Raw genomic sequence first — 26,630 nt, 5'->3', positions numbered from 1 at the left:
TTGATCATGGTGGATGACCCTTCTGATCACTTGCTAGAGTCTTTTTGCTAGTATCCAATTTAAGATTTTTGCATCTATATTAATTAGGGTCTATAATTTTCTTTCTCTGTTTTTGTCCTGCCTGGTTTTGGAATCAGTACCATGTTTGTGTCATAAAAGGAGTTTGGTAGAACTCCCTCTTTCTTTATTATGTCAAATAGTTTGTATAGTATTGGGATTAACTGTTCTCTGAATGTTTGATAGAATTCACTGGTGAATCCATCAGGCCTTGGGGATTTTTTCTTAGGCAGTTCTTTGATGGCTTGTTGGATTTCATTTTCTAATATGGGATTATTTAAGAATTCTATTTCTTCTTCTGTTAGTCTAGGCAGTTTGTATTTTTGTATATATTCATCCATATCACCTATATTGGTGTATTTATTGCCATATAATTGGGCAAAGTAATTTTTAATGATTGCCTTAATTTCCTTTTCATTGGAGGTGATGTCCCCCTTTTCATCTTTGATGCTGTTAATTTGCTTTTCTTCTTTCCTTTTTTAATTAGATTGACCAGTACTTTGTCTATTTTGTTTGTTTTTTCAAAGTACCAGCTTCTTGTCTTATTTATTAAATCAATAGTTCTATCACTTTTGATTTTATTAATTTCTCCCTTAATTTTTAGGATTTCTAGTTTGGTTTTCTGCTGGGTTTTTTAATTTAATTGCTTTTGAGTCTTTTTTATTTGTATTTCCTAATAATTAAACTCTGCTCTCCCTAGTTTGTTAATATATGCACTCAGGGATATGAATTTACCTCTGATTACTGCTTTGGCTGCATCCCAAAAGATTTGAAATGATGTCTCACCATTGTCATTTTCCTCAATGAAATTATTAATTGTTTCTATGATTTCTTCTCTAACTAAACAATTTTGGAGTATCATATTCTTTAATTTCCAATTAATTTTTGTTTTTATTTTCCATGTACCATTACTGATCATTATTTTTATTGCCTTGTGATCTGAAAAGGCTGCATTTATTATTTCTGCTTTGCTGCATTTGAGTGCCATGTTTCTGTGACCTAGTGTATGGTTAATCTTTGTGAATGTGCCATGTGGTGCTGAGAAGAAGGTATATTCCTCTTTGTCCCTATTTATTTTTCTCCATATGTCTATCAATTCTAATTTTTCCAAGATTTCACTCACTTCTTTTACCTCTTTCTTATTTATTTTTAATTTAATTTATCTAAATTTGATAATGGTTGGTTCAAGTCTCCCACTAATATGGTTTTACTATCTATTTCTTCCTTCAATTGTCCTAGTTTCTCCATTAGAAATTTGGGTGCTATATTATTTGGTGCATACATGTTGGTTAGTGATATTTCCTCATTATCTAAAGTCCCTTTTAACAAAATATAATTACCTTCCCTATCCCTTTTGATCAGGTCTATTTTTGCTTTGGCTTTACCTGATATCATGATTGCAACTACTGCCTTCTTTCCGTCAGTTGAGGCCCAGAAGGTCTTACTCCATCCTTTAATTCTGACCTTGTGGGTGTCTACCTTCCCCATGTGTGTTTCTTGAAGACAACATATGGCAGGGTTTTGGATTCTAATCCATTTTGCTATTCATCTAAGTTTTATGGTTGAGTTCATCCCATTCACGTTCAAAGTTATGATTTTCACTTGTGGACTCCCTGGCATTTTGATATCCTTTCTTAATTCTAACCTTTCTTTTTCAGCTCTACCTTTTAATCCAGTGATTTACTTTAAATCAGTCCCCCTTGTCCCCTCCCTTTATATGTTTCCCTTTTTAGCCCCTCCCTTTTTGTTCCCTTCCACTCCTCCCTCTTCTTCCCTCCCTTTTTTGTGTTCCCTCTCCTCTGTCCCCCTAGGTTTTCCCTTCTCCCTTCCCTTTTTGGGTAAGATAGAATTCAAGATCCCAATGGATCTGGATGTTCTTCCCTCTCAGAGTTGATTTCCCTGAGAATAAGTTTTAAGTAAAAACTCTCTTCCTCTCCTTCTTATAGGAGTTTTCTTCCCCTCCCCTTCCCATGTGAATCTTTGTGTTAGAAAGATTATTCTATTTTGTTTTTCTTTTTCCCCTACTTACATATTACATTTTCCCCACATATTAATATACATAGATTGATATAAATGTAGTCATTATAGAAGAGAGTTTGAGTAAAAGAAAAAGATAACATTTTTCTCCTTTTCCCTTTCCTTCATATTTACCTTTTTAGGTATTCCATGCTCTTTGATTTTCAATATAGAACTTTCCACATAGCTCTGGTCTTTTCTTTGCAAAAACTTGGAAATCTTCTATTTTATTGAATATCCATACTTTCCCTTGGAAGTATATAGTCAGTTTTGATGGATAGCTGAATCTTGGTTGAAGGCCCAGCTCTCTTGCCTTTCTGAAAATCATGTTCCATGCCTTACGGTCATTCAGAGTGGTACTTGAAAGGTCTTGTGTGACCCTGACTGGCATTCCTTTCTATCTAAATTGTCTTTTTCTGGCTTCTTGTAAGATTTTTTCTTTTGCTTGAAAGCTTTGGAATTTGGCAATTACATTCCTGGGAGTTGTCTTTTGGGGATTTAGTGTAGATGGTATTCTGTGAACTCTTTCAGTGCCTGTATTGCCCCCTTGTTCTAGGATCTCTGGGCAATTTTCTTTGATTATATCTTGTATTACAATATCAAGTTTGCTGTTTATTTCTGGCTTTTCTGGAAGTCCAATTATTCTTAAATTGTCTCTTCTCCCTCTATTTTCCAAGTCTATGACCTTGTCAGTCAGATATTTTATATTCTCTTCTAATTTCTTGGTCTTTTGGCTTTGCTTTATTAATTCTTGCTTTATTACATGCCCGTTGTCTTCCAGTTGCCTGATTCTGACCTTTAAAGCCTGGTTTTCCTTTTCAGTTTGGTCAAAGTGGTTTTCTAGATGCATGAATTTCTTTTTCATTAATTCCCACTTTTCCTCCTAGAAGGCTTCCATCTTTTCGATCCTTTCCGAATCAAATCCTTCATGGGTTTGTGGAGAGTTTCCATTTCCTTTGGAAAGTTTTGGAGCATTTGCTTGTGTTTCCTCTTCTATCTCCTCTGTATTTTGTATTTTTGCTCCATAAATTGTGTCCAAATTCAACCCCTTCTTCTTGTTTTTCTTTGCTTTTTGAGGCTTTTCTGTGCTGTTTGCCATCTCTATCTTAGTGGGGAGGACTAGCTTTTCTTATCTCTGGTGTTCAGAGGCTTTAGCCCTTGGCAAATTGTCTTTTCTATGCAGCTGCTGTTCTGTCTTTCTTGGGAAGCCCGGGGTTTGGGGTGTTACTGCTCTCAGTTCCCTCCCTTTGCTTCTTCGTTGCCTTACTTCCATGCTCTGAACCTGGCTTGGCACTGTCCACAAGGTATCTTAGTGTCTTTGTGGGCCAGAAGAGCCTGCACTCTGAGGGGGGAGGGGCCGTGGCTTCCTGGAGCTCTCAGGGCTCCTGATATGATTAACTTCAGCTGGGTTGGACTGAGTATGCCCTGACATATGGACCTTCCATGAGACTCAGATGGAAGGATCCAGCCAGGGGTCTACAGGCTCCCCCCTGTTTCTCTCTGTTTCCCTGCTGTCTGTGTTGGGTGCCCCCGAGTCTGGCTTAAGTTGTTTTCAGGATGTGGCCTTCAGAATAGCTGGCCCTGAGGTCCTTTTGCCGGCTCTGAGGTTCCCCCTGGAGCTTTAGGACTAGAGTAACATGGTGTATATGGTTCCATCCCCAGAAGTTCTTGGTATTTCCCAGAGTTCCATATAATCTCACATAGATCTTCATGTAGGTGAGATCATAAGTCGTATTTAACTGGCAGTAATGCCTACCACACTATCTTCTCTGCCATTGCAAGGATGTAGGAAGTTAGTGATAAGCTAAGCGCGGGGATTTTGAATGAGCTAATCAGCCATGGGCATGTGTGTTTTTTTTTTTTAATTTTGTATCCTTGATTTCTAATAATCCTTAATAAACTTCATAAAATATAATATTTTATTACTAGATATAATTTAATTTTTACAGTTAATAGAGACTATGGAGGAACAAGAACTTCTCAATTTTTATTTAAAAATAGCCTAGATAATTTTTTAAGGCACATTTATCCTCCTAAGGCTCTCTTGATTTAGCTCACTCCTGCTGCCTGCTTCTGTACTCTAGTCATCCACTCTGGACCTGCTTGACCCAGATCCCTCTCCCCTGGCCCCAGCCTTGGCCCCAGCAACTCTACTGCCTCCATGTCAGATTGCCCTAGGCCAGCCCCAGGACCCATGCTGCTTGTAGCTGCCCCTGTGTCTTTGGAATCATAAACCAACTGGTAAAAACTGGGGTGTTCTTTCCTTAGGCAACAATTAGCCTCCATGTGGCAGGGGACCTGGGAGGGGGGGTGGGGAACAAAGAGAAGGAAGAGACTTTTCCAAACAGGAAGTTACAAGTATGGCATATTCTATGAGAGGGAGCATTGCATTTCCTATTTCAAAGGATGCTTTTTGAATGCACTGATTCTTTTACTTACCTTAACTGAGATTCAGGGAAGAAATTCATCTCCCTGCAATTCTTTGCCATTTGGACTTGTCCAATTTGAGATTCCTAAAACCCATGTTCTCTACTATGGGGAATTTCACAGTACTGACAAAAATCATCTCAATGGATAAAAAACAAACAAAACAAAACAAAACAAAAAAAGAACTTAAAAGAGACTGGAGGTTATATTTTTAAGGTTTTTCAGACTCCAATGTTTTATCAAAATCTGTATTTTATTTCATTTTTCTGATTGTTTAAGATTTAATTTTGTTGGTTTTGAGTTCATACATTAATGTATTCAATACTATTCTGTTACACTGAATTATTTTAATGTACTGGGTTTTAACTACTGTTATATTCTGTTGCTTTCCCCCTGTAACTATACTGAACAAATATTATTGAATAAGCCCATATATAAAAACAGCCTTTTTTCTATTTTGACTTTATAAATTGTCACATAGAGGATGGATGGGCTTCATTAAAAACTGGTTACAATTGTATAACAACTTTTGGAAAATTTAATGAGCTAAATATTTAGAACTGATTTTAAGGGGTTTTACACATAATTTTTAGATTTTTTTCAACAACTGATCATTTTGTCTGCCTCTAACAGCAGATAAACGGTCCATTTTAGTAGAAAAGTGAAATACAATTATAATCCCCACCTCCCACATTTATAAAAATGTGAATGGATGGGACATCACAGTCTCATACCAAAGGAGCAGGGAAGTTAATCCCAGGGAATGGTACCCCTGGATGGCTCTCCAAAAGGGAGCATCTCTCATTTATAACTCTTCAGCTCACTTTACTTCCACCAGAACAATCTAGATTTCTTGATGATGTTCTAGACCCAAATACTTTTTACTTTGTTTAAAAATATGTTTGCCAAGGTTGAAACATTGCTACACCTGAAAACCTTGTGACAAGTTCCATTTTCTTTAAATGTCATACAGAAACTTATGTGAAATATGATAGTAGGTTTGTTTTCTATTGTAATTAAATGGGATACTATAATTTTGGGAATATTGGTACTTTTGAATTTGCATTACATGTTGTACTACTGATCTTTACCTAAAAAAAACCTCTTACCTTGTGAAAATCATCTTGCTTGTACTAACAGTGGATCATGGCCAGATATAAAGAGGAAATGGATCTCATTTTTGGTGAAGATCCTTGTATTCTACATTTCCTTAGCTGACACAATGTGTCAATGATCTTAAATTATGTATTTTTTATTTTTAAAACTCTTTTATTATTGTTTTTCTTGCTTGTGCAATAAACTATTTCAGTTTTTATTTTTTCTCTCTTTTTATATTTGAATTTATATTTGAAACATGTCACTAGTATTAAGATTTTCTTTAACTTTTTTTCATTTTGCAGTAATATAAGTTTAAAATATATTTGCTATAGTGTTGGTGCATGCCCCAAAAGCTTGAGACTTGAGATACAAATTATGCGACTAATTGTTTAAAAAATTATGGGACTTTGCTTAATGATTCTGTCTGATTCCTGGAAAAGAGAATACAAAAAGAACCATTGCACAGTGCCAAAGAAGCAAAAAGCTAAACTGCATAGTGCCAATCAAGCACAAGGTCAAAGAGACCAACCAATCCCAGTGGGATTGATGTAATTTTGAGCCATGACAAGAGGACTTGAACATGTTTGGGGTTCAAGGTTGCGACTTTTTAATATATGTTAAAGGCAGGTCTTCCTTGTTCCACATTTTACCAAATATCTCAAATTTGGCTCCTACCTGGCTCCTATAATCTAGTCCTTATTCTGTCTTTCATAATATAGCAACTTTCTGCAGTCCTGGATACTGATTGGGTAAATGCATGAATGCTTATATCATTTTAATTGGGCCCTGATTCAAGGACCTGTTTTAGATTTATTTTTTCTTTACTTAGAATTTTTACACATAAGACTTTGATAGTCTATATTTCATCCAGAAATTATCTTTTTTATTTTGGATTTTTGGGGTATTTTTGATTTCTCTTGTCAATTGATTCATATACCTCATTACTTAGCCATGCATCCCTAAGTGATCCCTGTGCTTTTTTCAATCACCCTCTTCAGGGGGTATGTATAAAATATTATTATTTTAAATTGCAAAGTTTAAATTCCTTTTAAGAGTAATTTTAGGTTAAGAAACATGTTACCTCTCCAAATCCAGAAAGTGAACTGTTTGGAGAAGACACCATGAAGATGCCTCCACAGACCTCAAGTTGCACCAAAAGATTCCGAGTGAACTTTGGGATGTGGTGAGTTGAACTGTGTGGGGTTTGAATGAATTTGTTTTGTATGTATACTCTTACACTGAAGGGGACTGCCCCTGAACTGGCTTTTCGTCAATGCACCTAGTAATCATTGGTTTTGTTCTCTTTTCCTTTTATCCACAAATTCTTGCAATCTTTAAGGTGATTATGTTTCCATGATCCTTTTAGGGAAACTGGTTTTCCAATAGGATCACAGAGGGGTATGTATAAATTGAGATTTTGAACCCTAGACTTCGATCCCCAGAAGTCCTTGGTGTTTCCCAGAATTCCCTATAATCTCATCTGAGTCTCCACATAGGTGAGATCACAATTGGTATTTAACTAGCAGTAATGTCTACCATGCTCTCTTTTCTGCCATTGCAATGATGTAGGATGTTAGTGGTAAGCGTGGGGATTTTGAATGGGCTATTCAGTCATGGGCATGTGTTTTTTTTTTAAATTTTGTATCCTTGATTTCTAATAATCCTTAATAAACCTCATAAAATATAATATTTTTATTACTAGATATAATTTAATTTTTACAATGGTCACAACTGGACATTAGAAATAACCCTTTGGCAGATATTGAAAAGTTGGGTTAGATAAGGAAGAGACTAAAAGGAGACCAAGTAGAAGAGTATTATAATTATGCCAGTAAGAGGAAATAAGATTCTGTATTACAACAATGGCCAGTGAGTGGAAAGCAGGAGACATGTGAGAAATGTTGATAAAACATGGGAATGGGTAGTGTGGGTGAGTAAAGAGTTTAGGGCTCTCCTAGATTGTGAACCTGGAAAATGCAAAAAATGATGTTCTCCACAACAGAAAAAGACAGGTTTTAAAGGAAGGCTAGATTTTTAAGTGGAATATATTGAGCCCTATTTTGAGCATATTGAGTTGGAGATGACAATGGAATACCCAGGTAGAGAGGTCTTAAACTATTTAATGAAAACTGTTGATCTTGAAGCTTTATATAATTTAGAAGAAGGCAGTTAGTTGACCATTCATAGTTGATCTTAGAAAGAGGAATGCTAATTTTGTAGAGATTAGATCGATAATTTCTATTTTCCCATCCAGTTCTGACATTTTGAATCTGTATGATTATAAGATTCTTAAAATCCTTACATATGTTCTGAATCATTAAAATAATGATCAGGAAAAGGTTAATCTTTTTGTGTTCTCATTCTTTGGAAACTGGTAATAATTATGTTAAAATAACACTGAGGAATTATCAAAATTCTTTTTTCTATAACAGCCCCATGAGTTTGACAATTCAAATATTATAATCCCCTTTTACCACCTGGAAATCTCATATTCCAAGCAGTAAAGTGACTTGCATAGTGATATAAAATGAATTGGTTTTGGGGTCAGCCTTTTGTCCACAACTTTTTCCATAAAATTGTTATCTCTTCTTGTTTTACATATATATGTATATATATGATCCTTTTCAATTAACTAGAAATCCCATTGGATAAATATTTTCTATATATTAGAATATATAAAAGAGAAATGAATTATAAATGATAGTTTGAAAAATTATTTGTCTTTTCTAATAATCAAAGATATGTAAATGAACATAACTGTCTTTGGGGTAACTATCTGTTCTTCTATTCCCTCCACTCCACAGAGTGCCTCCAACATTCCTCAGTATTTCAATCCTCAATATTTCTCGCACTCAATCTATTTCATCTAACAAGTTTTTAATACCTTCTCCTACCTAGTTTGATTAAATTACTCAATGTAACTATCTTGACCTTGTCCATACCTAGTTAATAGTTTTCTCACCTGATAAAAGCATCAGGGCTTCAGTAGTTTCTTCACTATTTTAAGCAGGGATGATATGATTGATTTATTGACTAAATTATCCCCTCAAATCTTTAAATGCATGATTTACTTGGCAACTGGTTCTATGCCATCTGTTTAAAGTTAAGCACAACTCATTTGAGTCAATTCTTTTTGCTTGTATGGTCAGACTATTTTAAAGGACAAAGTTCTGAAATTAGAATTGGAATACCTAGACTTGAATATCAACCCACTACTTATTTAACTTGTGTGAAAATGGACCAATTTCTTCACTTCTCTGTGCTGCTCAAGGAATTAGACTAGATAATCTCAAAGTCCTAGTCCTGAAACCAATCATCCTACACCTTAGGATCTTTTTAAAGAAAATGTGTATTTTCCAGGGGCTGACATAATCTGCAGTGGATAAAGCACTGGGGCTGAAATCAGGAAGATCTGAATACAAATCTCTCCTCAGACACTTACTAGTTGTGTGATCCTGGGCAAGTCACTTAACTTTTGCCTGCCTCAGTTTCCTCAGCTTCAACTTAGTGGTGATAAAAAGAGCACCTATCACATAGGATATGTGTGATGATTAAATGTTTTGCAAAACTTATATCACTACATAAAAGTTGGCCTCTATTTTATTTCCATGGCAGTGTCAAATACCTTTAGGTATGTAGCATATGTTTCCCTCTTTTATAGTTTACTTAATATTGATTAATTTAACCAAATTATCTCTGTGGTTGAATTCATCAAGGTATGCTGGGTTTTATTGGGGGGGGGGTAATCTTGACATATGTATGAGAGATGCCTGGGTTGGCAGAAAGCCTTTGAGGCTTCATCTGAAATATAATTAAAAAGGAACAAATGGAAACTATCTATTCAAATATATTCATAGCTATTCTATTTATAACAGTAAAAAACTGAAAACCATCTATATGTCCAATTGTGGGAAACGGCTGAACTAATTGTAGTATATCATTGTGATGGAATATTATTGTGCCATCAAAGACAAATAGGAGAAATATAAAAAAAAGAAACAGTATGAAATAATGTAAAGTGAATTAAACAGAAAGAAAAGCCATACACGTACTGCATCCCTATAAAAAAAATCACAAAGCTCCATGTTTATAGTTGGAGAAGAAAAAAAAAACATCGGGTAGATCAGAAGGGATGTAGAAATGGCAAATTATTGTTAATCATTTGTTTTCATTTGCTTTTATAATAAATAGCTCCAATCCTATGGCCATAATGAATTTTGGGATTTCTTTTTCTTTGTCTGTTTTTCTAATGCTATTGTTATTTCTATAGAAGCCACTTGTTCCTACCTAGGTTTATTGACCCTACCACTAAGTCCTCAATCACTTCACAAGATACAGTCTGACATTTGAAGGATGAAATGAGAGATGTAACAGGAGAAGTCCATCCCAAGTTCAGAGCAGAAGCTGAACTGGATTATAATTGATCTACCTGAGCTGGGCAATCAGAAAGATAAATCACTGAAAAAGGAAAAAGTGAACATATGCTCTTCTGTTCAGGATGGGGCAGGCTTTGCCCTGTGTACACCCTATAACTCCTAATGACCTTATTAAATGCTTATGAACAGTTACAGACATTATCACTCTCCCTCTCTGGTGGAAGAATACATAATAGAGGCAAAAGTTTTTTGATAAATTCTAATGTAAAGAAGAGAACATATCAAAATAATTCAAATTGGCAGCAAAATATTGAAAATGTTATTAGTGACTGGTATATAGTATTCCAATAATTTTTTTAATTAAGTTCCTGAGGATATAAGAGAATATTGTTATACTAAGGAGAATGATCAACGAGAAAGTTGGAGAAACAAAGGAAAACTTCTAAGAACTGATTCAGAGCTAAGAAAAATGAATTAGCAGAACAGTAAAGACAATATTGTAAGTTAAAAGCAATACTAAAATTGAGGTGAACTCAGATTAAAAGCAATAACAAATCCTGGTCCTCTAGCATAGATTATCATGCATACTTCTTTCTTGATTGGAAGTTGAGAGGCTGCAGTTATTAAATACCAAATGTGTTGTCAGACTAAAACAGACTAGTTGAACATATTTACTTAAGGATTTTTCTTATTTATAATTAAGTATTCTATGGATGATAGTAGAGAGGCAGTATATAAAGAAATTAATATGGTGTGAAAATTGTATATCAATGCAATTTTATTTTCAATCTTTAGATTATTTGTAACTGTGTAATTTCTGATTTCCCCATTTTGTCTAGTACAAGCATTGTGATAGCATAGACATGGGATCTTCTGCTTTTTGTGGCAAGTGGGAATGTGTTGATTTGTAGGCCTAATGTTTCACAAGGTGGCAAAATGAGCTTTTGGATTTGAATTCATCCCTATTCTCTATCCCACTATACCCCTTACATGCCACCATTTTTCTTTTCCTCAGCTATTCTAGCTCCCCTATCAGGCTCCCAATGTCCTCCATTACAGAACCCCAAAAAGAGTTGTCCTCTAATAATAGCAACAATTCCTCTGACTGCAAATGATTCTTTATCCTCATCAAAATGTATCTTCTTCCTAGGAGTCACAATCATGATATCTGACAAAGCCAAAGTAAAACTAGATCTGATTAAAAGAGACAGAGAAGGAATTACAACCTGATAAAAGGCATTATAGACAATGAGGAAATATCAGTACTCAATATGTATGTACCAAATGGCATAGCATCCAGATTTTTAAAGGAAAAATTATTGGAGCTTAAGGAGAAAATAGATAGTAAACTTATACCAGTTGGAGACCTGAATGTTCCTCTATCAAATCTAGATAATTCAAACCAAAAAAATAAGAAAGAGGTAAGAGATGTGAATGAAATCTTAGAAAAATTAGAGTTAATAGCTGTGTGGAGAAAAATAAATAGGGACAAAAAGGAATACACCTTCTTTTCAGCAGCACATGGTAAATTCACAAAGACTCACCAAGTACAATGGCATAAAAACATTGCAAACAAGTGCAAAAAAGCAGAAACAGTAAATGCAACTTTTCAGAACATAATGCAATAAAATAATAATTAATAAGGGTACATGGAGAGGCAAATAAAAATTAAAAAATGAATTGGAAATTAAATAATATGATTCCCCAAAATTGGTAGGTTAAAGGACAAATCATAGAAACAATTAATGATTTTATTAAGAAAATGACAATGAGGAAACAACATTTCAAAATCTATGGGATGCAGTGAAAGCAGTACTCAGGAAAATTTATATCCCTGAGCGTATATATCAACAAATCAGAGAGAGGTCAATTAATTTGGCATGCAACTTAAAAAAAAGCAGAAAGATAACAAGTTAAAAATCCACAGGTAAAAAAATAAATTGGAAATCATAAAAATCAAAGGAGAAATTAATAAAATTGAAAGTAAAAGAACTATTGAATGAATAAATAAGAAAAGGAGCTGACACTTTGAATAAAACAAATAAAATAGATAAAGTACTGGTAATCTAATAAAAAAGGAAAGAAGAAAATCAAATTAACAGTTTCAAATATTAAAAGGACAACCTGACCACTAATGATGATGAAATTAAAGTAATTATTAAGAACTATCTTGCTCAATTATATGGCAATAAATAGGACAATGTAGGTGAAATGGGTCTATATTTACAAAAATGTAAATTTCTAAGATTAATGAAAGAGGAAATTGAATACTTAAATAATCCCATCTCAGAAAAAGAAATTGAATAATCCATCAAAGAACTCCCTAAGAAAAAATCCCCAGGGCCAGATGGATTCAAAAGTGAATTCTATCAAAAATTTAAAAAACAATCTTAATACTATTCAAAGTATTTGACAAAATAAGCAAAGAGGGAGTTTTTCCACATTCCTTTTATGACACAAATATTGTTGTGATTCCAAAGTCAGGTAGATGAAAAGCAGAAAAAGAAAACTACAGACCAATCTCCCTAATGAACATAGATGCAAAAATCTTAAATAGAATACTAGTAAAAAGACTCCAGCAAGCAATCACAAGGGTTATTCACTATGATCAGGTGGGATTTATACCAGGAATGCAAATATGGTTTAATGTTAGAAAGACCATCTATATAATTGACCATATCAACAACCACACCAACAGAAATCAGATTATCTCAATAGATGCAGAAAAAGCCTTTGACAAAACACAACACTCATTCCTATTGAAAACTCTAGAAAGTATAGGAATAAATGGGCCTTTCCTAAAAATAATAAGCAATATATACTTAAAACCAAAAACAAGCTTCATCTGCAATGTGGATAAGTTAGAAGCCTTCCCAACAAAATCAGTAGTGAAGCAAGGATGCCCATTTTCACCTCTATTATTTAACATTGTACTAAAAACCCTAGTTGTAGCAATTATAGAAGAAAAAGACATTGAAGGGATTAAAATAGTTAATGAGGAGACTAAATTGTCACTCTTTGCAGATGACATGATGATGTACTTAACGAATTCTATCTCAACTAAAGGACTAGTGGAAATAATTAACAACTTTAGCAAAGTTGCAGAGTACAAGATAAACCCACATAAATCATCATCATTTCTATATATTTCCAACACAATTCAGCAAAAAGAGTTAGGAAGAACAATTCCATTTAAAATTACCCTAGACAATATGAAATATTTAGGAATCTATTTGCTGAGACAAACACAGGAATTATATGAACAACACACTTTCTGCACAACTAAAACAATCTAAATAATTGGAACAAACATTAATTGCTCATGGGTAGAATGAGCTTATATAATAAAAATGAGAATCCTACCCAAATTGATCTGCTTATTCAGTGCCATACATATCAAACTACCAAAAACCTTTTTTATTGAATTAGAAAAAATATAACAAAATTCATTTGGAAGAATAAAAGATCAAGAATATCAAGGGAACTAACAAAAAATGTGGATAGGGGCCTAGCAGTACCAGATCTTAAACTGAACTATAAAGCAGTGATCATCAAAACAATAGGGTGCTGGCTAAAAGACATAAGGAAAGATCAATGGAATAGACTTTGAGTAAATGTCCTCAGAAAGATAGTATATGAGAAAGCCAAAGATTCCAGCTTTTAAGGCAAGAATCCACTGTTTGAGAAAAACTGCTGAGAAAATTGGAGAACAGTATGGGAGAGATTAGGTTGAGATCAAGATAAATTCAGAATGGGTAAATGACTTAAAAATAAAGAAAGAAACTATAAATAAATTAAGTGAACACAGAATAGTATACTTGTCAGATCTATGGGAAAAGAAAAAAATCTAAGACCAGTCAAAAGATAGAGAGTATTACACAATGTAAAATAAATAATTTATATTACATTACATTAAAAAGGTTTTGTACAAACAAAATTAATGCAACCAAAATTAGAAGGGAAGTAACAAATTGGGCAAAAATCTTTTTAACAAAAGCCTCTGACAAAGGCCTAATTTCTCAAATTTATGAGGAGCTATGTCAAATTTACAAAAAAAATCAGGCCATTCCCCAAGTGATAAATGATCAAAGGACATGAATAGGCAGTTTTCAGATAAAGAAATCAAAATGATCAATAAGCACATGAAAAAGTGTTCTAAATCTCTCATAATTAGAGAAATGCAAATCAAAATAACTCTGAGGTATCATCTCATACCTAGCAGATTGGCCAATATGACAACAAAGGAAAGTATTAAAAGTTTGAGGGGATATGGCAAAATTGGGACATTAATGCATTGCTGGTGGAGTTGTGAATTGATCCAACCATGTTGGAAGGCAATTTGGAAGTGCCCAAAGGGCTATGAAAGAATGCATGCCGTTTGATTCAGTCATACTACTGCTGGGTTTGTATACCAAAAAGATAATGAGAAAAATACTTGTATAAAAATATTTACAATTGCACTCTTTGTGATGGCAAAAATAATTGGAAAACTAGGGATTGTCCATCAATTGAGGAATGGCTAAACAAATTGTGGTATCTGATGGTGATGGAATACTATTGCACTGAAAGGAATAATGAACTGGAGGAATTACATGTGAATTTGAAAGATCCCCAGGAATTGATGCAGAGTGAAAGGAGCAGAAGCAGAACATTGTACATAGAGACAGATACACTGTGGTACAATCGAATGTAATGGACTTCTCTACTAGCAGCAATGCAATGGGCCAGGGCCATTTTGAAGTACTTATGAGAAAGAATGCTATCCATATCCAGAGGAGGAACTGTGGGAATAGAAATGCAGCTGAAAAATATTTGCTTGATCATATGGTTTGATGGGGATTTGACTTTAAATAATCATTCTATTGCAAATATTAATAATATGAAATGGGTCTTGATCAATGATGCATGTGAAACAGTGGAATTGTTCATTGGCTCCAAGAAGGGGGAAGGAGTAGGAGAGGGAAAGAACATGAATCATGTAACCATGGGGGAAATATTCTAAATTAATTAATTAAATAAATTTTAAAAAACTATCTCCTTCCAATGTCTCAAACAAGACCTTTGCTGCCTCCTGGGTAATACATTAGGTGTTACGTTGATTTGATTATTCTTTATGCCATGGAAAAATAACTAGAAACATGAAGTTCAATATAAAACTTGAAATATTTAATCTAGTTGAAACATTACAAGATAGGAACTACAGTAAAATTTTTGAAGTATGGAATTATTTGAGTATAGCATAAAGAAATTCTATACTTGAAGGATCATTAGGAGAATATATTTTGACTGTTAAATGAAGAAAATTCATTCATAATTTCAATACCACACAACAGAGGTTATATTTGCAACTTCTTTGCTTGAGAAAATCCTCATGGACTCTAGAAGAAGGAGGGGAAAATACAAACCTGCCACTGGAAGTATGGGGTCATTTAAGGTGAAGTACTGGTAATAAATAGCCCTTGAAAAAATTGAGAATCTTTTTAAGTCTATTTGTACATAGAGATCCATACGTGACTGAATTTTTTCTAATCTTATTTTGAGTGAAATGCATTCTTTTATTACAATAATTTTGACATTTTACCCTCTACAAGTAAAGCAAACTAGTGAAAAATATAATATTTGACAATATGTTTAGAAAATGCAAAAGTAGGTCTTATTTCAATTATAATTGGATAAATTTTACTCTATATTTGTCTTAAATGCAACCAGTAAAGATTCCCCAAAGTGATAAAATGAATGAAGTGATTGTCTATTTAAGATAATTCAAAGACACATTCAACTGAATCACTGCCATTTTACTGGATATAAATTTGTTTCATGTTTAAATATATGATACTATATATGTAATTATTGTGTTCCTAAATATTCTTGTCTTGTGAATTTTGGGAAACCATTAATAAATGCTGTTAGGAGGATGATGTAATTATATCATTAGAAAATTGACTTCTTTTGATCTGGACACTGTGAAATTATTAACTAAGCTACTAAGGATGTTGTAATTATATTAATCTATCAAGTATTTAATTTGTAGATATTTTGCTTCAAAAGGGAATACAGTAATTACTTCCTGAGTGGATAAAGTTTTTTCCCTATTTTAAAATTTAGACTATTTTTCCATGGTTCCATGATTCCCACTACTCACTCCCTGTTCTTTCCTACCTCCATCCCAGAGGTGACAAGTAGTTACACTGAGTTATACATATACCATTGTTCAAAACCCATTTCCATGTTATCCATATTTGCAGTAGAGTGATCTTTTAATATCAAAACCCTAATCATATCCATATTGAACTATGTGATAGATCATTTGTTTTTCTTCTGCATATCTGTTCCCACAGTTCTTTCTCTAGATGTGGATAGCATTCATTCTCATAAGTTCCTCTGTATTGTACTGGGTCATTGCATTGCTGCTAGTAGAAAAATCTATTATATTCAGTTGTGCCATAAAGAATCAGTCACTGTATACAAAGTTCCTCTAGTTTTGCTCCTTTCACTCTGCATCAATTCCTGGGGGTCTTTCAAGTTCACATGGAATTCCTCCAGTTCATTATTCCTTTCAGCACAGTAGTATTCCATCACCATCAGATGCCACAATATTTTTTAATTTTATAATATTTTATTTGATCATTTCCAAGCATTATTCATTAAAGACAAAAATCATTTTCTTTTCCTCACCCCACACCTCCTATAGCTGATGCGTGATTCCACTGGGTATCACATGTGTCCTTGATTTGAACCCATTGCCACATTGTTAGTATTTGCATTAGAGTGTTCATTTAGAGTCTCTCCTCTGCCATGACCCCTCAACCGCTGTCGTCAGGCAGTTGCTTTTCCTTGGTGTTTCTACACCCACAGTTTGTCCTCTGCTTATGAATGGAGTTTTTTTCTCCTAGATCCCTGCAGATTGTTCAGGGACATTACACCGCCACTAATGGAGAGGTCCATTACGTTCGGTTGTACAACAGTATATTAGTCTCTGTGTACAATGTTCTCCTCGTTTTGCTCCTCTCATTCTGCATCACTTCCTGGAGGTGGTTCCAGCCTCCATGGAATTCCTCCACTTTATTATTCCTTTTTGCAAAATAGTATTCCATCACGAACATATACCACAATTTGTTCAGCCATTCCCCAATTGATGGGCATCCCCTGTTTTCCAATTTTTGGCCACCACAAAGAGCACAGCTATGAATATTTTTGTACAAGTCTTTTTCCTTATGATCTCTTTGGGGTACAAGCCCAGCAGTGCTATAGCTGGATCAAAGGGCAGACAGTCTTTTATCACCCTTTGGGCATAGTTCCAAATTGCCCTCCAGAATGGTTGGATCAGTTCACAACTCCACAAGCAATGAATTAATGTCCCTACTTTGCCATATACCCTCCAGCATTCGTTACTTTCATTTGCTATCATGTTAGCCAATCTGCTGGGTGTGAGGTGATACCTCAGAGTTGTTTTGATTTGCATCTCTTTGATTATAAGAGATTTAGAACACTTCTTCATGAGCTTATTAATAGTTTTGATTTCTTTATCTGAAAACTGCCTATCCATGTCCCTTGTCCATTTATCAATTGGAGAATGGCTTGGTTTTTTGTACAATTGATTTAGCTCTTTATAAATTTGAGTAATTAAATCTTTGTCAGAGGTTTCTATAATGATTTTTTCCCAATTTGTTATTTCCCTTCTGATTTTAGTTACATTGGTTTTGTTTGTACAAAAGCTTTTTAATTTGATGTAGTTGAAATTATTTATTTTGCATTTTGTGATTCTTTCTATGTCTTGCTTGGTTTTAAAGTCTTTCCCCTCCCAAAGGCCTGACATGTATACTATTCTGTGTTTACCCAATTTACTTATGGTTTACTTCTTTATGTTTAAGTCATTCACCCATTTTGAATTTATCTTGGTGTAGGGTGTGAGGTGTTGATCAATTCCTAATCTCTCCCACACTGTCTTCCAATTTTCCCAGCAGTTTTTATTCAATAGTGGATTTTTGTCCCAAAAGCTGGGATCTTTGGGTTTATTGTATACTGTCTTGCTGAGGTCGTTTGCCACCAGTCTATTCCACTGATCCTCCTCTCTGTCTCTTAGCCAGTACCAAATTGTTTTGATGACTGCTGCTTCGTAATATAGATTGAGGTCTGGGACTGCAAGGCCCCCATCATTTGTGTTTTTTTTTCCATTATTTCCTTGGATATCCTTGATATTTTGTTCTTCCAAATGAACTTTGATATGGTTTTTTCTAAATCAGTAAAGAAATTTTTTGGCAGTTCAATGGGTATAGCACTAAATATATAAATAAGTTTGGGTAGGATGGTCATTTTTACTATGTTGACTCATCCTATCCATGAGCAGTTAATGTTTTTCCAATTGCTCAAGTCTAGTTTTAGTTGTGTGGAGAGTGTTTTGTAGTTGTGTTCATATAGTTCCTGTGTTTGTCTCAGGAGGTAGATTCCTAGGTATTTTATTTTGTCTAAGGTGATTTTGAATGGGATTTCTCTTTCTAGTTTTTGCTGCTGAGCTGTGTTGGAGATATATAGAAAAGCTGATGATTTATGTGGGTTTATTTTGTATCCTGCAACTTTGCTAAAGTTGTTGATTATTTCAATTAGCTTTTTGGTTGAACCTCTAGGATTCTTTAAGTAGACCATCATGTCATCTGCAAAGAGCGATAATTTGGTCTCCTCCTTGCCTATTTTGATGCCTTCAATTTCTTTTTCTTCTCTAATTGCTACTGCTAGTGTTTCTAATACAATGTCAAATAATAGAGGTGATAATGGGCATCCTTGTTTCACTCCTGATCTAAATGGGAATGGATTTAGTTTATCCCCATTGCAGATGATATTAGCTGATGGTTTTAGATATATACTGTTTATTATTTTTAGGAATGACCCTTCTATTCCTATGCTTTCTAGTGCTTTTAATAGGAATGGGTGTTGTATTTTATCAAATGCTTTTTCTGCATCTATTGAGATAATCATGTGGTTCTTGTTGGTTTGCTTGCTGATGTGGTCAATTATGTGGATGGTTTTCCTAATATTGAACCAGCCCTGCATCCCTGGTATATATCCTACTTGATCATGGTGGATGACCCTTCTGATCACTTGCTGGAGTCTTTTTGCTAGTATCCTATTTAAGATTTTTGCATCTATATTCATTAGGGAGATTGGTCTATAGTTTTCTTTCTCTGTTTTTGACCTGCCTGGTTTTGGAATCAGTACCATGTTTGTGTCGTAAAAGGAGTTTGGTAGAACTCCCTCTTTGCTTATTATGTCAAATAGTTTGTATAGTATTGGGATTAACTGTTCTCTGAATGTTTGATAGAATTCACTGGTGAATCCATCAGGCCCTGGGGATTTTTTCCTAGGGAGTTCTTTGATGGCTTGTTGGATTTCATTTTCTGATATGGGATTATTTAAGCATTCTATTTCTTCTTCTGTTAGTCTAGGCAGTTTGTATTTTTGTATATATTCATCCATATCACCTAAATTGCTGTATTTATTGCCATATAATTAGGCAAAGTAATTTTTAATGATTGCCTTAATTTCCTCTTCATTGGAGGTGCTGTCCCCCTTTTCATCTTTGATGCTGTTAATTTGCTTTTCTTCCTTTTTTTAAATTAGATTGACCAGTACTTTGTTTATTTTGTTTGTTTTTTCAAAGTACCAGCTTCTTGTCTTATTTATTCAATCCATAGTTCTATCACTTTCGATTTTATTAATTTCTCCCTTAATTTTTAGGATTTCTAGTTTGGTTTTCTCCTGGGGGTTTTTTATTTGATCGCTTTTGAGTTTTTTCATTTGCATTTCCATTTAATTAATCTCTGCTCTCCCTAGTTTGTTAATATAAACATTCAGGGATATGAATTTACCTCTGATTATTGCTTTGGCTGCATCCCAAAAGGTTTGAAAGAATGTCTCGCCATTGTCCTTTTCCTCAATGAAATTATTAATTGTTTCTATTATTTCTTCTTTAACTAAATGTTTTATGAGTATCATATTGTTTAATTTCCAATTGGTGTTTGATTAGGTTTTCCATGTACCATTACTAGTCATTATTTTTATTGCCTTGTGATCTGAGAAGGCTGCATTCATTATTTCTGCTTTTCTGCATTTGTGTGCTATGTTTCTGTGACCTAATGTATGGTCAATTTTTGTGAATGTGCCATGTGGTGCTGAGAAGAAGGTGTATTCCTTTTTATCCCTATTTATTTTTCTCCATATGTCTATTAATTCTAATTTTTCTAAGATTTCATTCACTTCTTTTACCTCTTTCTTATTTATTTTTTTATTTGATTTATCTAAATTTGATAATGGTTGGTTTAAGTCTCCCACTAATATGGTTTTGCTGTCTATTTCTTCCTTCAATTCTCCTAGTTTCTCCATTAGAAATTTGGGTGCTATATTATTTGGTGCATACATGTTGATTAATGATATTTCCTCATTGTCTAAAGTCCCTTTTAACAAAATATAATTACCTTCCCTTTCCCTTTTGATCGGGTCTATTTTTGCTTTGCCTTTATCAGATATCATGATTACCCTCCTGCCTTCTTTCTGTCAGTTGAGGCCCAGAAGGTCTTATTCCATCCTTTAATTCTGACCTTGTGGGTGTCAACCCGCCTCATGTGTGTTTCTTGAAGACAACATATGGTAGGGTTTTGGATTCTAATCCATTCTGCTATTCGCCTACCTTTTATGGGTGAGTTCATCCCATTCACGTTCAAAGTTATGATTGTCATTTGTGGACTCCTTTGCATTTTGATATCCTTCCTTAATTCTAACTTTTTCTTCTTCAGCTCTACCATTTAGTCCAGTGATTTACTTTGAATCAGTCCCCCTTGTCCCCTCCCTTGATGTTTCCCTTTTTAGTCCCTCCCTTTTTGTTCCCTCACCTTCCCCCCTCTCTTTCCCTCCCTTTTTGTTTTCCCTCTCCCCCTCCCCCTTGCTTTTCCCTTCTCCCTACCCTTGTTGGGTAAGATAGAATTCAAGATCCCAATGGATCTGGATGTTTTTCCCTCTCAGAGTTGATTTCCCTGAGATTAAGGTTTAAGTAAAAAACCCCTCTCTTCCTCTCCTTCTTATAGGAGTTTTCTTCCCTTCTCCTTCCCATGTGAATCTTTGTGTGAGAAAGATTATTCTATTTGGTCTTTCTTTACCCCCTATTTATACATTACATTTTCCCCACATGTTAGTATACATAGATTGATAGAAATGAGTCCTTGTAGAAGAGAGTTTGAATAAAAGAAGAAGATAACATTCCTTTCCCCTTTCCTTAATATTTACCTTTTCAGGTATTCCTTGCTCTTTGTTTTTCGGTATCAAACTTTCCACAGAGCTCTGGTCTTTTCTTTGCAAAAACTTGGAAATCTTCTATTTTGTTGAATGCCCATACTTTCCCTTGGAAGTATATAATCAGTTTTGCTGGGTAGCTGATTCTTGGTTGAAGACCCAGCTCTCTTACCTTTCTGAAGATCATGTTCCATGCCTTATGATCATTCAGAGTAGAACTTGCAATGTCTTGTGTGACCCTGATTGGCATTCCTTTATATCTAAGTTGTCTTTTTCTGGCTACCTGTAGGATTTTTTCTTTTGTTTGAGAGCTTTGTAATTTGGCAATTACATTCCTGTGAGTTGTCTTTTGGGGGTTTAGTGTAGAAGGTGTTCTGTGAGCTCTGTCAGTGGCTGTATTACCCCCTTGTTCTAGAATCTCTGGGCAATTTTCTTTGATTATATCTTGTATCACGATGTTGAGTTTGGTGTTTATTTCTGGCTTTTCTGGAAGTCCAATTATTCTTAAATTATCTCTTCTCCCTCCATTTTCCAGACCTGTCACCTTGTTGGTGAGATATTTTATGTTCTCTTCTAATTTCTTTGTCTTTTGGCTTTGCTTTATTAATTCTTGCTCTCTTACATGATCGTTGTCTTCCAGTTGCCTGATTCTGGCCTTTAAAGCCTGCTTTTCCTTTTCACTTTGGTCAAACTGGTTTTGTAGATGCGTGAATTTCTTTTGCATTATTTCCCACTTTTCCTCCCAGAAAGCTTCCATCTTTTTGCTCATTTCAGTTTCAAATTCTTCATGGGTTTGTGGAGAGTTTCCATTTCCTTTGGAAGGTATCGGAGCATTTGCTTGTGTTTCCTCTTCTATCTCCTATGTATTTTGTATTTTTGCTCCATAAAATGTGTCCAAATTCGCCCCCTTATTCTTTTTTTTTCTTTGCTTTTTGAGGCTTTTCTGTGCTGTTTGCCATCTCTATCTGAGTGGGGAGGACTAGCTTTTCTTATCTCTGTCTGGTGTTTAGAGGTTTTAGGCCTAGGGAAATTGTCTGTTCTCCTCAGCTATTCTGTCTTCCCAGGGAGGTCAGGAATTGCTGGTGTTTCCATGTTACTGCCCTTCTCAGTTCCCTCCCGATGCTTCTCCATTGCCTTACTTCCACGCTCTGAGCCTGGCTCGGCACTCTCCACAAGGTGTTTTAATGCCTTTGCTGGCCAGAGGAGCCTGCACTCTGAGTGGGGACTTGGATGGAAGGATCCATCCAAGGGGTTACAGGCTCCCCCATCTCTCTCTGTTTTCCTGCTGTTTGTTTTGGGTGCCCCCTCAGCTGAGTCAGGTTGTTTTCAGGAAGCGACCTTCAGATTACCCGGCCCTGAGGCTCTGAGGTTCCCTCTGCTGCCTCGGACTCAGCTCTCTGGGTTGGGGGGGATGGGTCCTGGGACCTTCCTTCTGCCTACCTTTTAGGTCCGAGTGATCTTGGGTTCTGGCTTTTGGGGGGTCCATACCTTTTGATCCAGGTCCAGGAGGAGGATTCCCGGGGTCTATGATGTTGTTTGTTTTGAATTTCTGTGCCCTAGGAGCATACAGTTTGAGTTCGGTATGGAAGGGTTTCTGGAGATCTGAACTTTAGCTTTCTCTAAGCCGCCATCTTGACCAGAAGTCCAGATATCACAATTTGTTTAGCCATTCCCCAATTGATAGACAATCCCTCATTTTCCATTGTTTTTTGCCACCACAAAGAGTGCAGTTGTAAATATTTTTTACTAGTTTTTTCCTCATTATCTCTTTGGAGTACAAACCCAACAGTGGTATGGCTGAGGTTTGGACCAATTCACACCTCCGCCAGCAGTGTATTAGTGTCTCTATTTTGCCACATCCCCTCCAACATTTATTACTTTCCTTTGCTGCCATATTGGCCAGTGTGCTAAGTGTAAGGTAGTACCTCAGGGTTGTTTTAATTTGCATTTTTCCAAACAGGAGGGATTTAGACCACTTTCTCATGGTTTTATTGATAGTTTTGATTTCATCATGGGGAAAACTGCCTATTCATGTTCCTTTACCATTTTTCAATTCGGGAAAGGTTTGATTTTTTTTTTTTTTTGTAAATTCAACTTAGTTCCTTATATATTTGGGAAATTTAAATTAATAAAATTAATTCTCTTGTCAGAGAATTTTGTTATGAAAATGTTCTCTCAGTTTGTTGCTTTCCTTCTAATTTTGGTTGTATTGGGTTTTTTTGTACAAAACCTTTTAAATTTGATATAATCAAAGTCATTCATTTTATATTTTACAATATTCTCTATCTCTTGCTTTATCTTAAATTCCTTCCTTTCCCAGAGATCTGAAAGGTATACTATTCTATATTCAACTAATATATTAGTGATTTCACTCTTTATATTTAAGTTATTTACCCATTTTGAATTTATCTTGCTATATGGTGTAAGATGTTGATTCAACCTAATTTTTCCCATACGGTTTTCTAATTTTCCCAGCATTTTTTGTCAAATAGTGAGTTCTCCTCCTCAAAGCTGGGGTCTTTGGATTTATACAACACTAGCTTGGTGAGGTCATTTACCCCTAGTTTATGTGAAGAAAGTTTTTTTTTAAAGACTGAAACATTTCCTTATTCATAACCTTTCCAGGTTTCTTGAGACCTTCTCCTTGGCAAGGTCAGGAACTCTTACTGACACTGTGATAGGACTTCCTAAATGTTGTGAAATTATTCAATAAAGAATTGGTTAATTATGAATATGAGTTCCTCTCTTCCATCACAAAAAAATCACTGCCAAAGTAAGGGGGAAATACTTATAAACTTTCCTTCAGTATAGAAGTGATTTATATGATGATTTGTGATATTGGAAATTATGAAATTATGCCCGTACCGGTATATGTCGAGGTTACATCTTGAACCAAGTTGGTCTCAACAGATTCCAGTCTTAAAGATTTATTTTTGCTTTAGGTGATTAATATAAACTACCTTAAAAGATTTGTTAATATGGAGATTTAAAGCAAATAGCCAGAGTTTTCCTGGGTTTGGAATTCACATATTCACCATTTATGTGGAATTCCAGAACAAGATTTTCCCTTAATTAATAATGACTGATGTAATACCAAGAAGAGGTTAACTCAAGAAGAAAAAGAAAAGAATGTCAAGTGAATTTTTAACAGTTGCAGCAACATGAGAAATAATAACTATATCTAGCTCTTAGTTATGATTAATGAAACTTACTATTTGAGGCAAAATCTCTTAGGACTTCACTTTGATATTGTTCTGAATTTCAAATTCAAGTATGAATATTTGGATTATCATTAACTCAGTAATCCACCATTCAAAGAAATGACTTCACCTGCTTAAAGGGAATGTGATCAGGGAACTGAGACAGGTGGATGACTGTGTCTAGGGAAGTGGAAGGAATGGTCATGCCTAGGTGATGGTAGGGTCCTCTTGATCAGTTTCCCCACATGTTAATTCCTTTTTTTGAACAGAAGTGTTTCCCCTGGTTAAACCTGAGCATGGCAATTATTCTCTGTGAATAATGTAGAACTTTGCTTTATGACTGGTTGTTCTTAAAAGTAAACTATGACTTTTACCTGTAATCAATTAGAACTAAGGATGGTTTTTCTTGTTATCTCTATGTTAAGTCCCTCTGTAGCCTTAGACTTAGGCCTGAAGGACCAGTCTTAATGCTATTATAATCATATCCTTCCTTCTTCATTTCATAACAAATTTCTCTAAACATGGCTGGTAAAATCATAATTTTAAAATACACACATGTGTATATGTACATACATGTTATCTCTGTGTGTATATATATACATATATACACATTTTTATATATGGTTAATGAATCTTGGTATTACAATGCTCCAGCATTTCTGAATTGCTAAAATGGGATGCAAGTATAAGATATCTTATTGTGTAATCTACTTGATGTTTTTTATAGCTGTATTATACATCAGGTTAATTCCATAAGGTCTAAACAGGTCATTATCACATGAACTAATTACTTGACAGCTAATCTGATTAGATTTTCTTGAGTTTAATTAAATTATGCATTTTGTCATTAGTAGGTTTTAACAACATTACTTACAGAATCTCTACAAGTGACTTGAAACATGGGTGGTAGTCAAACAGGAGCAGGAGACATCCTTATTAGAGTTGGGGCTTCCCTTGTACAGTCATTTAGGAAATGGACAAAGAGGAATGAACAGATTTATGAGATATTTGTCAGACACCTGAAGAAACATATCATGGACCCTACCAAAGGATCTGAGACACCCAAAGCTCCAGACACATTTGATTTCTTTATTTACCCTACTGTTATTTTGCTTATTTTATTACTTCTGTTATACTACCTATTTGATAAGCTGCATTTTTTTCTGCTCAGACAGTTATTGATTTGGGAATTGTTTAAAAAATGGGAGATTTTAATGATCTCACAGAAGATTAAAAATTAAATTTTTGTGTATGACAATAATAGAATGCTATAATAAGGGAAAATAATACAGGCCAAACCACAGTATTGTTAAACATAAGGAAAAGAGGCAATAGAATTGTTGATAAACTGCAGGATTATACCGGAGACCTTTGAGTGGTATTAAAAATAGAGTGTCTTCAGGATAAGTAAAAGTACTTCATAAATATTTCATCAACTGGGGAATAATGATTGATAAAGAGTTGATTGAACAAGGGTATAAAAATTGAGGTGATTTGGGGGAATTTTGTAGTCTCTTGGGTGGGCTACCTGTATATATATATATATGTTTTTAGTATCTAGTCTAGCTAATGCATGTGACAAACAATAAACATCATTAACTTGAGATACTTTCTGTTTCCTCATTTTAATGATACAACATAACAAAAACAGAGGAAAGATAGTTGTGCTCAATTCCTATTTTGGTTCTGTTTTCTCTGTCAAGGAGAATGACTAGAAAGACTGAAGAAAAATGTTTATTACATGGCTGATACCCAAAGTAGATAGTGAGGGAGCAACTATTTTAATGAATTCAAATCACCAAGCCCAGATGAACTAATACCTAAGTACCAAAATAATTGGCACATATTATTGCTGAACCACTGTCAACAGTCTTTGAAAGACTATGGAGAATGGGAAAGAACTGGAAATGGAGAAATGATGTATATCCTGGTTTCCAAAAAAGGAAAAATAATGAGCTCTACCAATTATAGGTTACTGAATTTGATTTAAATTCCTGGCAAAATTCTAGAATACATTATTAAAATGAACATATAGAAAAAGAAAGGGTGATTATAAAGAATAATCATGGTTTCAACAAGAATAGGTCATGGCAAAATAACTTGTATTTGAATAGTTTACTAAACTAACGAATCAAGAGATTTTTTGTAGATGTAGTATACATTAATTTTTAATAGG

Source organism: Monodelphis domestica, chromosome 4, assembly GCF_027887165.1.
Source record: "Monodelphis domestica isolate mMonDom1 chromosome 4, mMonDom1.pri, whole genome shotgun sequence".
Taxonomy (NCBI): domain Eukaryota; kingdom Metazoa; phylum Chordata; class Mammalia; order Didelphimorphia; family Didelphidae; genus Monodelphis; species Monodelphis domestica.
The sequence above is the reverse complement of the archived record's forward strand: the minus strand, read 5'-3'. Positions refer to the sequence as shown.